The sequence below is a fragment of the Scyliorhinus canicula genome, chromosome 10 (assembly GCF_902713615.1).
Source record: "Scyliorhinus canicula chromosome 10, sScyCan1.1, whole genome shotgun sequence".
In the NCBI taxonomy this organism is placed as follows: domain Eukaryota; kingdom Metazoa; phylum Chordata; class Chondrichthyes; order Carcharhiniformes; family Scyliorhinidae; genus Scyliorhinus; species Scyliorhinus canicula.
In genome coordinates, this window is record NC_052155.1 from 89522621 (window position 1) to 89536295 (window position 13675).

Here is a 13675-nt window from a genome sequence, read left to right on the forward strand (position 1 = left end):
AAGCTGCTTGGCCAATTACATGTGCCATGCAGAACCATTCTCAAATTGGAATTTATACCCACACATTATTTCATGTTTCTAGCGTTGCTAGATCCCTAGCCATCCTGTTGTAGTAATGCTGTTGAGTGTGCTTGTTCTGCTTCATCTTCTTCACAGCATCATCATGATCAGGATCTGCTATTGGTACGTATGGTAATGTTATGCATAGCTGTCGATTCATCAGCAGGTGAGCGTGTAACAAACCTGTTGCTAAAGGTATAGCTCTGTAGCTGGGTAGACCTAAGAATGGATCGCTTAGTGAATCCAACTATTTCTTTAATAGTTGCTTTGCTATGTGAACCCCGTTTTCAGCTTTCCTATTCGACTGTGGATGTAATCGGCTTGACGTAATAAGCTAAAAATGGTATCTTCTGTCCAATTGCAGCTGTCAAAACATGGATCGTTATCTGTCACGAGAGTAAATCGGATTCCATGTCTTGCAAACACTTCTTTGGCTGCTTTTATGACCGCTTTCGAACTAGAATTGGGAAATTTGGCAACTACCTCGGGGTAGTTCGAGAAGTATCCAGTCTGGCCTAAGCAGAAATCCGTTGATGCTGCTCAGATCCGCTTGAATGTTCCTATAGCTGGAACAACTGCCTTTAAGCCAACCATCTCTCATACAATGCATCATACGCTGTAAAGTCTCATCCTTGGTTGATTCTTCTTTTATTAATTTTATTTTTTCATCCGAGACAGGCAGATTTCCTTCTATTACGTTAGCTTGAGCTTCGATTATCTGGACTATGTCGTTCATCCCAGTATCTTTTTCAGTTTCACGCGACAGTGCATCAGCCACCACAAGGTTCTGACCAGGTGTGTAGACAAGCTCAAAGTCATAACGCTGAAGTTTCATTATTATGCAGTGTAGTCTCGGTGATATATCATTCAAATTTTTCTTGATGATTGATACATGGTAGCAGGTTGGTTAGCAATGTTTCATCACAGCTCCAGGCTCCCCTGTTCGATTCCTGGCTTGGGTCACTGTCTGTGTGGAATCATCACTTTCGCCCTGTGTCTGCATGCTCCGGGTGCTCTGGTTTCCTCCCATAGTCCAAAGATGTGCGAGTTAGGTGGATTTGCCATGATAAATTGCCCTTAGTGTCGAAAAAGGTTGGGGGGGGGGGGGGGGGGGGGGGGGGTGTAGGCTTAACTAGGGTGCTTTTTCCAAGGACCAGTGCAGACTTGATGGGCCGAATGGCCTCCTTCAACACTATAAATTCTATGATTCTATGTAGAGGACGATGATATGTTTCTTCAGTGAAGGTAGATAACCCATATACATAGTTGTGGAACTTCTCCATTCCTGTGAGAAGGCCTCAACATTCTTTTCCGATTTGCACATAGTGCTGCTCAGTTCGAGTCATCGCTCTTGACACATAGGCCATGTGTTGCTATTGCCTGTCAGATGTTTTCTGAAATAGCACAGCTCCTATGCCATCCTTGCTTGCATCTGTTGAAATCTTTGTTTCACTCATAGACTTAACGAATGACAGAACTGGCGCAGTTGTGAGTTAAGTCAGAACACTCCTTTTTGTTTTCTTCCGTCCATGTGAATAGAACATTTTTTGGTATCAGCTGCCTGAGACTTGTTGTTCTTGATGATAAGTTTGGAATGAACTTCCCCAAAAAGTTCATGACTCTTAACAGTCTTAGAACCGCCTTCTTGTCTTTGGGTGAAGACATTTTGTTGATTGCTGTAATGTTCTCGGTATCTGGCTTCACACCTGGAGCTGAAATCTGATCACCCAAAAACGTGAGTTTGGATACACCAAATTGACATTTGGTTCGATTAAGTTTTAAACCATACTTGTCTATTCATTGCATTACTTGAAGAAGTCTTGCATTGTGTTCTTCTTGAGTTGCTGATCATATAATGATATTGCCAACATACACTCTGACACATTCAATACCTTCTATCATTGTTCCATCACTGGATGAAATATCTCTGAGGCTGATATAATACCAAAAGGCATTCTATTAAACCAGTACCTTCTGTACGGAGTGTTGAAAGTACAGAACTTTCTGCTAGTTTCATCCAGTTTCAGTTGCCAAAACCCTCTAAAGGCATCTGGTTTTGTAAATATTCTGCCGTGTGCCATTTCACTTGTGATCTCTTCATGTTTGGCAATTGGGTAATGTTCCCTTTTTATATTTTGATTGAGATCTTTGGGATCAATGGAGATTCTGGGATCTCCATTCATTTTTTTGACACATACCATTACACTAACCCAGTCAGTGGGTTCTATCACTTCTGTGATGATCCCCAGCTGCCACATGCAGTTAAGTTCCAGTTTCAGGTTTTCCCTCAAGGGAGCATGTACTCTCCTTGGTGGATGAAAAACCAGCTTGGCATTCTCCTTAAGCTGCATTTTGTACTTGAATGGTAATGCACCCATTCCATAAAACACATGTGGAAATTATGGCAACTATCTGGTCTTTAGCATTTTTCCAATTAAGGGGCAATTTAGCGTGGCCAATCCACCTAGCCTGCACATCTTTACGTTGTGGGGGCGAAACCCACGCAAATACGGGGAGAATGTGCAAACTCCACACGGACAGTGACCCAGAGCCGGGATCGAACCTGGGACCTCGGCACCGTGAGACAGCAGGGCTAACCCACTGCGCCGCCGTGCTGCCCCGGAATATTGATTTTTTAGCAAGTTTGCTTGCGTGACACATATTAATAGCATCTTCTCATGTTAACTTTTGTTGTCTGAGCAATTAATCACTAGGCGTTGCATTATCCTTAACACGAATACAACCTGATCACGCAGAAGGGAGTCTAATAATATAAAAAAATTACAGGTCTGCGTTTTGAGTCTGAGATCCATAATGAAACAGTCAAGTGTTTCACCTGATTTCTGGACTCTTTTCTGGAATATGTATCATTTGCAAGTTACATTGATTTGAAGCTCACAGTGCCTGTCGAACATTTCTATAACTTTGTTATGTATTTTTTTGTCAACCCCATTCTCAAAATGGAACGTGTTGAATATTTTTAAAGCCTGTGGTCCAGCTATTATTAGGAACAGCGCTATCCTGCGACACGATAGCACAGTGTTTAGCTCTGTTGCTTTACAGCGCAATGGTCCCAGGTTTGATGCCCGGCTTTGCCACTGTCTGTGCGGAGTCTGCACGTTCTCCCCGTGTCCGTGTGGGTTTCTTCCGGGAGTTCCGCTTTCCTCCCAAAAGTCCCGAAGACGTTCTGAATTCTCCCTACGTGTAACCGAACAGGCGCTGGAATGTTGTGACTAGTTTCTTTTCACAGTAATTTCATTGCAAGCCGACTTGTGATAATAAAGATTATTATTATTATTATTTTCTGATCCCTGTCTAAGATAAGTTCAAACTGTTGATTGAAATTTTTCCTGTTTACATCTACTTTACTCGATGTCCTGAATTGCTTTGACGTCTGCAAAACCTCCGCGAAGCTTCAACTGGGCAGTTTATTTCAACGCTACTGGCTTCCTTGAAGTCGTTGCAATCGGTACCTGGTTGAGATTTTGTTTTTAGATATTCGCAAGTTTTTGTTCGCATAGAGATTTTTTTTTTCTCGAAAACTTACTATTCTACTTTAGGAACCACACCTGTACCATCTGGTGTTCTCTGTTTTCTTTGTCTGGAAGTCTTGAATGCGTCGTGTTGAAAAAAGAACATCAAGCTAAGTAAATCAAAAGCGTTGATTTATTAACACTGCTTAAATAAGATTTGAATGTATTCTTAAGTATTAGGTTGCTAACATAAACTATGCTTTAACTCTAACTACAGAACTCTCAAAAATACAATTACTCTATACTCCATCTGGTGATAAGAAGTATTTACCTGAAATTGTTAACCCTTTAACTCCAATACAATATCCATATTGTTATAACTGAGCAACATGTTCCAGATAGGCGAGCATTGCTGAAGCACTCCAGAGCATGGCCCGGGTCACAGAGGGGGATTGCTGAGGGTGCCATACCATGGTGCAGATAATGGGGAGCCATATAATGGCTGGCAGTGCCAGTTGACTCAGGGGCCACTGGAGCTCACTCCAGCCACATCTCTATCCCAAGGTAACCCCCAGGGCCCATGGGCACTCTCCAGGAGGAGGGAATGCCGGAGGCCCACCCAGATCTCCCCTATAGCGAGGCCATGACAGTCACCAGCTCTCCCGGAAGCCCGCCCTCCTGACAACGGCGCATCTCGGGGTCAGCAGGCGGAAAATGCTGGCACGGCGAGGCATGTGCCACCAGCAAGATGGCTGGAGTCCTCTGGCTCCAGGGCCCCCAGAGGTCACAAACCAGGGACATCAAAAGCCACAAGGCGCAGTAAGCAGCAGGCTGCTTCTGACTTTGAAGTGCATCATGGGGACACACCTAGACATAGTGGCAGAGCATGGAGGCCTAAGCAGATTGTGGATCACTGAGAGGGCACTGAGGGGATGGGGGTGGCACTATTGGTTGCTAGGAACAGTTGGGGTCCTGATCGAACAACATTAAAACACTTTATATCCAAGACATGTGAAGCCTCTGCGCTCCCCCGGTCCTAGCCCCCCAGCTTCATTGCAGTGGTCCTAGATGATCTGTCCCCCACTGTCCACCGAGACATACCACGTGCAAATGATGGGTATGAGCGCAAACAGAAAGGAGTCAGGCTATGGCATAGATTGAGGGGCACCAGAGCTCACCTCACAGCAGATATTTTGACCTGACAGTGCCGACACAGGCCCATTACCCTGGAGTGATGGCGCACAGAGCCTGGGTGGGTGGGACAGGATGACTTGGCATGGGGGGAGGGCGTGGATAGGTGGGGGAATGGTTGGGTGAGGGGAGAAGTTGGTTGGGAGGGAGAGGGGTGTGTATGGGTGGGGGGGGCAGTAGGTTGGAAGGGGGCAAGGGTGTGAGAGGACAGATGAAGCCACATCCTATGAGAAGTGGGTGAGGATGAGGGTCTCCCTGGTCCTCTAGTCATGCCGGACCCCCGCCACTGCAGCCTATCCTCCATCCTCCAGCTGTACTGCAGATCTTGCCTGTGTTTGTCCTCCAGCCCCCTCCTCGTTCAGCTCCTCCTCGTCCTCCTCCTCAGACGAGGATGCATGTCCTCCTCCTCCACCACCAGCACATCGCCGCACCGCTGTGACAGGTTGTGGAGGATAAAGCAGACCACCACAAAGTGGGCGACCTTCCGGGGAGTATACTGCAGCGCACCACCAGAACAGTCGAAGCATTGGTACCCTATTTTGAGCAGTCCAATGCACCACTCAATGAAAAAACAGGTGGCCACACGGGCCTCATTATGTCGATCTCTGCATTGGTCACCGGCGTCCATACTGGTGTCATTAGCTAGGACATCAGCGGGTGCCCCTTTTCCCCCCAAGAACCAACCTGTCATATTGGGGTGTCACTGGAAGACATCAGGGATCTTTGACCACCCTAGGATGTAGCTGTCGTGCACACTTCCTGGGAGGCACACACACATCTGAATGATCTTGAGGTGGCGGTCACACGTGGGTTGCCCTTTCAGGGTGTGGAATCCCTTCCTGTTGATGAAGGACAATCCTGCCAAGCACGCGCAAGGCGACATGTGTCCTATCTATTACTCCTGGACCATGGGCATCCCGGCGATGGCAGGCATCTTGACGGATTGGTCCAGGTCAAAGTTTAATAGTCAGCTGCCCGGGCAAACAAGGCATTCCTAACTTCACGAATGCACTTGTAGGCTGGAGATTGAGATATGCCGCACAAGTCTCCGCTCGAACCCGGGAATTAACCCGAAGTGTAAACAGGGCTGCGGTGACCTTGACAGCCATCGGGAGTGGGTATCCTCCTCCTCAACCTGGTGCAAGTCCACAAGGACATGGCACAGGTGCCGCACTGTCCCGTTGTTGATGTAGAGCCTCCTGCAGCACATGGCAGTCTCACATTTCCTTGAACGGCCAGCGACGCCTGTACACCTTGGGCTGCCGCTGACCTCCCTCACTGGGTCCCTCCCCGGCGTGATGGGAAGTCGGATCCTCAGGGTCTGTTGCTAGGCCATGCAGAAGGGCTGCCATCTCCATCGACGCTGCTGCTGCTGCCTTCTCAGGTATCTGGCCACCTGACCACCACCAGTACCGGGAGAGCATCTGCTGCGGGGTCCACAATATCATCCATAATGTGATATCTGTAAGGGATGGGAGTGGGTGAGAGGCCGACAATTAGTTATTTCTTCCACCCATGAACCCTCAAATCCCCCAAGCCTCCCCTGCCCTTACATTCCCTGCTATCTCTCAGGGTGCCATCCAATGAGTGGTTGTGCTGAGGGACACCGCGCTTCACACGCACCCCCGGTCACGACAGGAGCTCTTGGGCACCAGACCCCAGACCCCTGCTGGGAACATTACTTGGACCGGGCTGAGGTTCCCTCCCCGATCCACACACTCACCCTCTGGTTGCAGGAATATCCCCGGTGCTGAGGCCCAGCTCTTGGGTGTTTAATTGTTGGCGCCTGCCCCTGCGGTGTTGACGCCTCCAGCTTTCAGGCAAAGTGTCCAGGCCCTAGTCTGATTGGGATGCCAGGTAGTAACACTCGCCTGCAACATGGCACATCTAGCGTTCATTAGCAGAGGGATTGAATTTAAGAGCCGTGAGGTGATGATGCAGCTGTACAAAACCTTGGTCAGGCCACATTTGGAGTACTGTGTGCAGTTCTGGTCACCTCATTTTAGGAAGGATGTGGAAGCTTTGGAAAAGGTGCAAAGGAGATTTACCAGGATGTTGCCTGGAATGGAGAGTAGGTCATACGAGGAAAGATTGAGGGTGCTAGGCCTTTTCTCATTAGAACGGAGAAGGATGAGGGGCGACTTGATAGAGGTTTATAAGATGATCAGGGGAATAGATAGAGTAGACAGTCAGAGACTTTTTCCCCGGGTGGAACACACCATTACAAGGGGACATAAATTTAAGATAAATGGTGGAAGATATAGAGGGGATGTCAGAGGTAGGTTCTTTACCCAGAGAGTAGTGGGGGCATGGAATGCATTGCCTGTGGTAGTAGTTGAGTCGGAAAATTTATGGACCTTCAAGCGGCTATTGGATAGGTACTTGGATTAGGGTAGAATAAGGGAGTGTAGGTTAACTTCTTAAGGGCAGCACGGTAGCATTGTGGATAGCACAATTGCTTCACAGCTCCAGGGTCCCAAGTTCGATTTCGACTTGGGTCACTGTCTGTGTGGAGTCTGCACATCCTCCCCGTGACTGCGTGGGTTTCCTCCGGGTACTCCGGTTTCCTCCCACAGTCCAAAGATGTGCAGGTTGGGTGGATTGGCCATGACAAATTGTCCAAAATTCTATGATTAACCTAGGACAAAGGTTCGGCGCAACATCGTGGGCCGAAGGGCCTGTTCTGTGCTGTATTTCTCTATACTCTATCTACCCACGGGAATCCACTTAGGAGCTGTGCAGTGCTCATATAACTAACAGTGCCAATTCCCTATTGGTGATAGCCTTCGGCTGTGCAGCCAGAGATCGCCATGGTCAGAGGGAGTTATAGTGCCATTCACCATATTACCATGGACAGGGCTCTGTCCTGGGGGTGTTCGGTGGGCCCGACGGGCAGCAGCTGAAGTTGACCTGTTATTGGTCTACACTCTCTGGGCATGTGGCCTGTTGAACCTCCAGGTGCTGAGCCCCTCACCCTACAGCCCAGGGGTGACCCCTCCACCAATGGCGACTGCTCCCCCCCCCCCCCCCCCCCCCCCCCCCCCCCGGACCAGGCCCATCACCAACCAGAGCCTCCCCAACCCCTGCACCAGCTTTACATTTTTAAATAGATGTCCCAAAGGGCGCTCACGTGACAGCTCACCGGGGAGTCAGTTAGATCCCGGGACGCCGTTAGATACAGGAGCCGTCCCGTTAATGTTATGAGGGGCATGGATAGAGTGGATGGGCAGGCACTCTTCCCCAGGGTGGAGGGGTCAGCCCTCAGAGGGCATAGGTTTAAGGTCCATGAGGCAAAGTTTAGAGGAGATGTGTAAGGTAGGTTTTTACAGAGAGGGTGGTGAGTGGCTGGAACGCGTTGCCAGTAGAGGTTGTGGAAGCAGATACATTAATGGCGTTCAAAAGGTATCTCAACAAATACATGGATAGGATGGGTATAGAAGGCTGAGGGTTTTGGCCAAGGGTGGTATCATGACCGGTACAGGCTTGGAGGGCCGAAGGGCCTGTTCCTGTACTGTATTGTTCTTTGTTCTTTGAGTTTGGCCTTAATTGGTGATTATTGGTTTCTCGCCATGACTAGGCTGGATCTGGAACCGGTCAACAGGAGGAGGCCGGTTAGATCAGAAACTGATCAGCGCCTGGCACGGATCCCGAATTTGGCCTCTCCCACAATCTAAAAGGTTTGCATGGATCCACGCCAGGTGCAACTCGGTCACTAGATGGTGCCCTGCATTTCCCAATTTAACTGCAAAGCAAAATATTACAAATTCAATAAACGGAATAATGCAAGTGCCAGGTATATGAAATAAAAATAGAAGTCATCTGAGAATCTCTGTGACTCAGGTAGCAACCATTGAGGAAACACAAATCAGTTCAAACTTTAGGTATAACCCCATCCTCAAGTGAAAATAATGGGTGCGTTTTAACAGAAACATTTCCATGTATCATTGGGGACGCGAATGGCGGGGTGTTTCTCGATGGCCACAGTGGTGACATAGCGGCCCATATTTAATGGCACTTAGTGCCGGAAATTATCCCCCACAAGCTCCTCACCAATACTAACTGTCTTGCCGTCAGTTTCGCCAATCTCGAGCCTCAGAGCCTCGTCACTAACAAGGGGAGGCTTCTTTTAAATGCTCCCTCACCACTCACTCCCAATCAACACGCAAGTATAGCAGAGCACAAACCTGCACCTTGCTTTGGGAATGCTGACTTGGCCAGATTCGTAATGCTGTGGATGCGAGAGTTGATATGTTGTTCCGCCTGAGGGGAGGGGGGGGCACGCGGGGTAGGGGAGGGGGGGACCAGCCGCAGGGTCACCAATTGGGAGTCAGTGGAAGTAGCTGTCAGTGCATTGGAAAACCTGGAGCATGATGTCTGCACCTTGAGTAGTGGTGTCCAAGACATGGCTCAGTCTGTGATGACCATGGCTGAGGACCTTGAAATCATGTGACAATCACTGAGGGACATGTTCCAGATGCAGGTGGACATTGCCAAGGCACTGCAGAGCATGGTCCAATCACTGAGGAGCATCACCAAAGACGTCAAGACCATGGAGCATGTAATGGGAAGCCTCCAGGATTGGCAGCGCCAGATGGTTCAGAGGCCTCTGGAGCTCATTCCAGCTGCCCCCCCCCCCATCCCATGGCTCCCCCAGGGCCCTACAGGTACCATCAGGGAGGATGAGGTGTCGGAGGCCAACACAGGGCTTTCCATCAAGGAGACTACTGCGGTCTACAGTTCTTCAGAATCCCCCTTCTGACACAGGCACATCTCATGGACAGCAGGCAGAACAGGGTGCACTATGACACCTGTGACACTGGTAAGTCAGCCAGGGCCCTCCAACTACCCTCCAGAAGACATCCGCCATGGATATCAAAGGCCACAGGGCACAGATATTAGCAGGCTGTCTCCACCTTTGATACATAACCTGCGGACACACTTAGATGTAGCGGTAGACCATGACAGATCAAGAAGAGTGAGGAGCACTGAGTGGACACTGGTGGAGTCACTATCTGTAGCTAGGGGGAATAGAAATCTGTCACAGTAAGATGATCATGATTAAAATATGTCACACCTCATACACGTGAAGCCTCTGTCACATTAATCTTAACAGCAGGCCTATCCAGATACCCATCGCTACTCCCATCCCCTGCCCTGGGGCACAGTGTGGGCACCACACCTGGACGTGAAGGGGTTGTGCTAATGGGCGGCAAGTGATTCTGAAGGAACATGCTTGAAGATCGGATGTGGAGAGTGTTATGAGTCAGGGTTCAGAAAACCCCAAAGTGCATCATGGAGTTCACCTGACCCATACTTTTTAATAGATTGTAGCATGGGGAGCACACGGCCCACTCTACAGGTGTGGTACAGCAGAAATGGGAAAGTATTTTTTAAAACAAAACAATGTTTATTCCATGAATGTAAGTTAACCTTTATTAAAACAGTGAACATCTAAGCAGCCATTAATTCAGATACAACCCCAAAGACTACAATCCTAAGTAACCCTGTAAGCTGTCCTTTTAACATCCAAAAGACTTAACAAACCTTCAAACAGGAGCACATTAGGTTTACATTCAATTCTGAGACCTTTTACAATTCTGCGTTCACCAAATGATCCGTAGATAGTCTTTGGATGGCAGAGATCAACCGTACAGCTCTTTGTTTAAACTTCAGATGCAGCTCACTGAAAAACACAGACACACCCAAGCTTTTTTAAAACTGAAACTAAAAAGCAGAAGTAGAGCTCAGCTCCACCCACACTCTGACACCACTCCAGTAACATGAGCAGCTCTATTTCTTAAAGGTACATTTCTTAAACACCTATTTCTTAAAGGTACTCTCACATGACAAGAGGATGTGAGCTGCCAGCCAGCGAATTAGTGGAGCGGGGGGATGGAAAGTTGAGGGGTGGTAGGCAGAATTGATGCCAGGAGAGAGGAGGTAACATCAGCTGTTACTGCAGCTCGGTGCAGTCCCTTGGTCTTCTTGCAATATTGAACGGCCTCTCATCCACAGCATTGAGAAATCTGGCCAGGTCATCATCGTGAAGTGAGGAACAGGTCTGTGCGCTGCCATGCTTGTGTGATGACTGGGAGCTAATGGTGAGGGAATATTTAAAAGCAGCGCCCTCTTGTTAGTGGTGAGACACTGAGGTGCAAGTTGGGTGAATAAGATGGTGAGTGAGCCAGTAGTGGTGAGAATCTTGGGCGGGTTCATTTTTGACACTAAGTGCCATTCAACACAGGCTGAAAACTCGTCAACACAGCTGACGTGAAACTCCTTGCAAAACCCGCCCAAAACCAGACTTTGGGCAAGATCAAATGATCATGCTGCGTCTGAAAAGCAATTTGCCGTGACGCATCGTGGCCGATTGATGCCGAGAGATCCTTCTCCCGGTTTCTACCTGGCTAGCAATGACTCGTGAGATTGAACATGGCGGGATCACTTTTTAGCAAATCTGACTATTAACGCGAGACAGTTAGTCTCACCCAGGTGGCACTGCCAGGTTGCCAGGTTGGCACTGCCAATGTGCCAAGCTGGCATTTGTGTGCGTTGGCGATCAGGCTGGAGGTGCCCTGCGTGGGTGTTAGGGGGATGTGGGGGGGGGGGGGGGGTGGAGACATTCCTATAATGCGTTGGGGCTTGGGGGGATCGGAGCAGAGCTCCTCAGTGCACAAAATGGGACCAAGTACGGCCTCAGCAGTGCATTCCCCGCCAAGGCACCTTATCTAATGCCATTGGTGTTTTATAGCCATGTCTTTCTCAGCGCTGCGAGCACCGGGAAACACGTGACTAAACCCGTTCACTATGGGACTTTGTTCCCTTTTAGTTAAATCGCGCCCTTTAACTTTGGTCTGCTGGATCGTGCACAAAACGTCTGCCCACATCGGTAACTATTTGCACTGCACAGACCCCCCCCCCCGCCTTGGGGCAACCAACATACTGGTCCCTGCTTAGGCTGAATTTTGTGAACCTCAGTTGGGTGGGCTTCTGCCCACTACTGGGGAACTTCGTGTTCCACGAGCCGCATGGGGAGATCGATTTTGGGTTTCCCTCTGGGCCTCATGGGGGTTATTACAATATTCATGTACTTTCTTGCCAGTCTGGGCCCCTTTAATCTCTAACAATCAAGTCACTCAGGCTTGCTGTCAGGCAGACCTTAGAACAGGTCGTATGACCCCCCTTCAGTTGGCCTTAATTAAACACACAGTCCCAAAATATACCTTTATAAAATACATAATTGTAACAGGCATGATGGTATTGGCATTCTTCATATTGTCGATGTGTGTACATACGTGCCTTTTGTAGTGCGCAAAAATGGGTACTGTCCAGCCTGATTTTCTGGCCATGAACTTTTACTAAAAATAAACTAGCATTTTAGTGGTTTTGTCTACTCTCGATCAATCACATTCTAAATGTACAAATGATGTTTTATACCACTGATAGATACATTTGAGGGAAGGGGTGATGTCAGTCATGTTTGTTAACTATTGCAATTCTAAAATAGCCATTCTGCTATTGCCCTAAACCCTGGTAACTAAGCCTATCATGCTACCCTTGTCGTTGCATTTTTGTGATCTCCTTCTGCCACTTCATCTCACATAGCAGTCTCCTCCATAACTTTTCACTTCCACATATCCTTCAGAATGATATTTAATACAGCAATAAAAATGTACCACACTCATTAAATCATGGAACTCTTGTAATAATAACAATTGCAACCACAACCAGGTGGAAATCCATATTAAATGCAATACCTGGTCACTAGATAATTCACAGACTTAAAAAGCACTCTTGTGATTTATTGTTTGCAGTATTAAAATTAAATAGCATCACTTGATTAATTATTTTTATCTAACTACTTTTCATCCATAAAAAACCTCTACTTTCCTGGTTCTTCATCGTATTTTCATGATACTTTAAGTTGCTTTTCATCATTCTTCTATTTTCCGGATCTCTTGCAACACATAATTTAAACTGACTGAGAAAGTGAATTGGTAACTTGATGCTGCACTTTGTTGTTCTGAAGCTAGCTGCTGGTGAATGTACAGCTGTTAATTGACACCTTTTCATTTTGATGTGAACGCAAATTATTTATTTTCTCCCTTTTCAGAATTCCTCTGTTATTTCCCCTGTGTTAATTTATATTCTAGCGCTCCATGTAACTGTGTTAAAGACCAATGCCCCTTGACGTTGGGTCAATGCCACCCTTTAATGATTTATTGCCACTATGGTGGTTTATAATATTGCAGTGTAATTTACTTAATCCTTTGAGAAATATTATACAACAGAAGTGGGTGAACTCATAAAATAGGGATTGCAAATTACACACAATGCTATTGTAAGAGTAAATCAGAATCACTTAAACTGATTGCATTGGCTTTATTAAGAACTTTTGAACATGGAAGGAAACCTATTTTCATGAAAAGTTGATAAATATTTTTTGCTTATTTTAAATAAATGAATTTTGCGATATTTATTCATTAAGATTACTCAAAAGAGAGTATTACAACTGTACTTTTCATGAAAATAGTTACCGGTTATAATAGTTATAATCAGTAATGACAGGTAATTTTAAAATAATCTGATTATAATAGTGCGCCAGGCTTCAACTATGCTGCTCTCCTTGTAGGTTTCCTTCCATGTTCAAAAGTTCTTAATAAAGCCAATTCAATCAGTTTAAGTGATTCTGATTTACTGATTGATTGAAAAGACGTCCCATGCTCATTCTTTAATTCCTGAAGGTAAACCACTTTTTTATTGAGGCAAAATAAACCTTAATTCATTAATCTCAGATTTTGAGTGAAAGAATTCCGTGACACTCTTTGAGGAAAGCGACAATCTAAATGCAAATCTTGTTTTTCTCTAATTAAAAAATCATTTTTCCATCCAAAGAAATGCTGACATTTTTACAGCACGACTGAGTGGCTGCCAACAAGGCAGCATGGAGT